At 40.0% G+C, this 4,358-nt stretch overlaps 1 pseudogene; it reads right to left on the minus strand.

The window, feature by feature from the left end:
• Positions 1 to 1,264: 1,264 nt before the first annotated feature.
• LOC119910798 lies at positions 1,265 to 4,358 on the minus strand (annotated as a pseudogene).

Raw genomic sequence — 4,358 nt, forward strand, 5'->3', positions numbered from 1 at the left:
CCTTAATCTTCCTCGCTGTCGATTTAAATTATGTTTTTGTTCAGATCTATAACAATCAATTGATAATAATCAATGAACACATGGCAAAACATCCTTAAGACGCTGACTGAGTACAGAAGCAGGATGTGTGTCATGAGGTTTTTAGAATCTGAATTTGAATGAAGCGTACAGTCATTTTACATTTAAATTTGATTCTGCCCCCTGGTGTTTTAAAGCCCTCCCTTGTCTGATTTCCTGGCTCGTCTTCCTCCTGCGGTTTCTGCAAGTTACAGTAGATCATATTGTATGAAATATTTATTCACACAGCTGTGGTTGATTTTTCACAGACGTCTTACAAGTTTACACAGTTGAGAGATATGTGAGGTTTGTCAGACCAATAATGAACTGAGCGGCTGCTGTCTGTACAGCAGGAAACTCAAATTCAAGGAAAGATTGTTGGTCAGTGGGACTGGTCCGAGGGGGGATCAGCAACAGCTGCTGGCTTCTGCTGCCATGCAACAGCTTCTGTATTATTCAGTTTAATGTTATCAAATTTAGATACGCCATGGGATTTAACTTCCTTATTCCAATAACAATACCCACAAAACAACAACAATAATTAAATAAAATCTTAACTTCAGTCGGGATCAAAAAACTTAATTCATTTCATCATTAATTTATGTGAAAAGTCACTGAAGATCTTGGCCCACATGACTTACCAGTATGTTCATTTACACAAATTACACAATGACACATCAAGTGGTGGTGATAAACCAACGTTTCTGGAACATCTCCATAACCCCTTTTCAGCTGAACCCAATTAAACAAATGAGCAGTGTGTGCAACAAGTGTGTCTCATTTCTCTTTTTGTAAAATAGTGATGAGCTGTCTAATAAACCTCTGAAATCCTGGTTGATTTAGAGAAAACTAATCAGAATTCAGTCCCTGTAGCCTAAGCAAAGAAAATTCAGAGCCCCTCGGTGTTGCAGACCTTTTCACTGTTTTATAGTTTGTAAGCATCCCCATGTCTGCCCCTCAAAAGGCTCAATCTTTTTACAAAATAACAATACAATGATTATAAAATGCCTCAAAACATGCAGTATAAATATCAAACATTTACACTTTCAATTATCATAATTTAAACCAAATTAACCCTTGAGGTAAAACAACAGAACACGAACATTAAGAAGGTTAAAGGGTCAGTTCACACACATTTTTGAAAGTATTTTCACTTTTGGTGCTCTTGAGCCCATAAATAATGTTTCAGGTAGATTTTGTTTTTGTTTTTTTGGTGAAAACTCTTGCCAATGAGATTTAATTCAGTAAGGGTTAAAAGGTCGATCAGGGGAAAGTGTTGAATCCAGTCTTATTGTGCAAAGGAATGCCCTCAGCTCCTCTAAACTCCTCTGCGATGTCATCAAATGTGCGACCTTTTGTCTCTGGAAGGCGAATCCAGGTGAAAGCGAAAGCAAATAGAGCTACAGTCATGAAGAGGAGGTAGACGTACGCACCGCAGATTTTCTGTGGGTGGGAGACAGACAAGGTTATAATTTTTATCGGGGTACAAAAAGAAGGCAAATACAAAAGGCATTCAAACGCATTCACACAAAATGGTTGTTTGATTTGGTTCCTTGGTCTTAGTTTCAGGTTGGCTGCCGTCTCTGTAGCACGTCTCTGTTTCCCTGGTTAACTGTTAATTTAATTAGTATTATTTCAACTTGATTTTAAATGACTTAAGATGGATTTATAAATATTACACATTAAAAGATTTATGTCTGTTTTACAGTATACTGTATACAGATTTATAGCCAGTATTTAACAGCCATGTCTCTAAGGTGCAGGGGAACTTGCAAAAGCAAACAAGAAATCCACCTCAAAAGTTTCCCCTGAAGTTTAACTCACTCATGCAGCATGCGGGCCAACAGTATAAACCCACCAGTAATGGAGGAAAGAGGAGTGCCAGAACAAACTTCCCTCCCCAGTTGAGCATGCTGGTGAAGGCCATGGCGATGGGTCTGCCAGGCTGGTCGAACAGCTCGGCAGCAATGAACCAGGAGATGGGGCCAGGGCCCAGCTCATAGGCTGAGATCAGGCAGAAGACCAGCAGGACCTGCAGGCTCCGCAGCTCTGGGACCAGGTGCTGCACAGTGGATAGACAAGGAGGGGTCAGCCATTATGGGTTTTTGGGTTTATCCATCTTGAAATGTGTGAGAACAAAAATGGGGCTGGCGTTATAACCCACGTTGCATTCTCTTAAATTTAAATAAAATTTCATGTCACCTGTTATCAAACACGTAAAACATTTCAAAAGTAGGATCATGTTTTGTCCAAATAAGTAAAAAAATCATTCTCCAAAATGTCATGGTTTGTTATAACGGTAGATATTTTGTGCAAATCTTAATCGTACACGACAATAATCTTACCAGGACAGAGTCCACTATAGTCATGAGTAAGTTGCACACTGCGATGGAGATGAACCCAGTCAGGAGTAATTTCCTCCTTCCTGCCCTTTCCATCAGGAAGAACTTGAAAGGAAAAAACAACACAGTGGTGACTCTGCTCACAATTTAGAAACAAAAATAACAGCTTTATCCTGTTGTGGCTCAAGCTGTTAGACCATTCATGAAATGGTCAAAACACTTTTATCTGTAATCCAAAATTTGGTGCAATTTGTAAAAAGTTTATGTTGAGCAGCCTATATGATACTGTCATCAGTTAAAACTACATATAAGGCAAGTAGGGAGCTGAAATGTAAAAATTACTAGAATTTGTACTCACTGCGACCAAAGTGAAGGTCACATTGACAGCCCCCACGCCCAGAGTCAGGTATTTTGCCTGGTCAAACTTGGCCTGAAACATTCTGGTGGAATAATTGATGATCTGGTAGAAAAGAGAAGGAGTTTCTTTAAAACTAAATAGGCTACTGGGGCATCTCTCTTTGTTTTTATAAACTGGGGTATTGCACTGACACACTGTCCTGAATCTGAGACTGAATAGTTTATTGAATAAATACCACAGGGCTGCAAGTGAAATATTTATGAGAAAGAGAGAAAATTTCCACTAAAAAGGCAGTTGCTGTCATTAGTGTAAAGATTTTCAGGTCTTCAAATTCATGCAAAAATGTTTACCCATTGAATCTTGAAATTAAATTGCATTTCATAAGACTGACCGCATTGAATCCGGAGAGCTGACTGCCCAAGTTGATGATAAGGACAATAAGGATTGGCTGCTTGTAGCGTCGCTTCGTGAAGAACTCGTGGATGGTGACGCCGGCCTGAGTGTGGGCGGCCTCTTCCTTCATCTCTTCCAGCTCAGGAAACACCTGGTCTGCGCTGCCTCTCAGCCTCAGCAGGGCTGCAGGGTTAAAACAAAATCTTTTAAGGAGCCACGAAGCTGAGATATTGGATATTGGATTTAAAACATTTCTATGTTTTGATTCCTGGAAGTCAGCCATAAATCTAAAAGCTGATCTTCAGCTCATCTCTGATAGTAAGAAGAAACTCTCTCTATAATCGATGTAACTGCAGGACAAGCTTAATGACTAAAATGGAAATAATAATATGTGAAAGGTGCAGTTAAAACACCCACCCGCCTCTGCCTTGCTCTCCTCTCCCTGGTTGATGAGCAGGTAGCGAGGGCTCTCGGGCAGAAAGGCAGGACCAGATACTGTGTCAGGGCCGGGATTAGAGACAGGGACAGCATCATGGCCCAGTAATGCTCTGTACCCAACACCGTCTCCAGACCAGCCACCTGCAGCAAACAAATACATGTTGTTGATTGAATACTGCCCTGTACTAAGTTAGATGAAAGGTGAGATTGAAGCCGATGGTGAATCAAAGCAGGAATTGGGAAGGCCTAAATATATATAATCTATCTGTATGTATTCTCAAAATAAAACTGCAACACAAATTATGCACTGAATTTCTAGTGTCAGGTAATACGGACACTTGACTGTACAGAAGGTTACAATCACATAAAACCAACAGCAATAATATTGCTCCACACTAATAACCTTACAGAGATCAAAAGATGAAAAACAAATATTGGAAACTAGACTAATTTTCATTCACAAAACAAAATAAAAAAAATTTCAGATATAAGTCTTAACAAATTTAGCTAATCTAGCCCTGCCAGCACCAACAAATGTTGACCCTCAAGTATTCGAGACAAAACTCCCAAAAGCTTTTAATTAATTAAATTACTGAATTCCTACAAACAGCTGTACCGTACCCCAGTAAAAATGAAGATTCCAAAACTCACCATTCCCACCAGGATGCCTGAGGCGAAGGACACCTGGTTGAGTGTAGCAAAGGCCCCTCTCAGGTTTGTGGAGACACTTCCTGGATGTAGAGCGGATTAAGACTCATCACCAGGCCGCA

This window comes from Micropterus salmoides, unplaced genomic scaffold, assembly GCF_014851395.1.
Source record: "Micropterus salmoides isolate LMB-PRFRI ecotype aquatic unplaced genomic scaffold, ASM1485139v1 Ms_hic_scaffold_19, whole genome shotgun sequence".
NCBI lineage: Eukaryota > Metazoa > Chordata > Actinopteri > Centrarchiformes > Centrarchidae > Micropterus > Micropterus salmoides.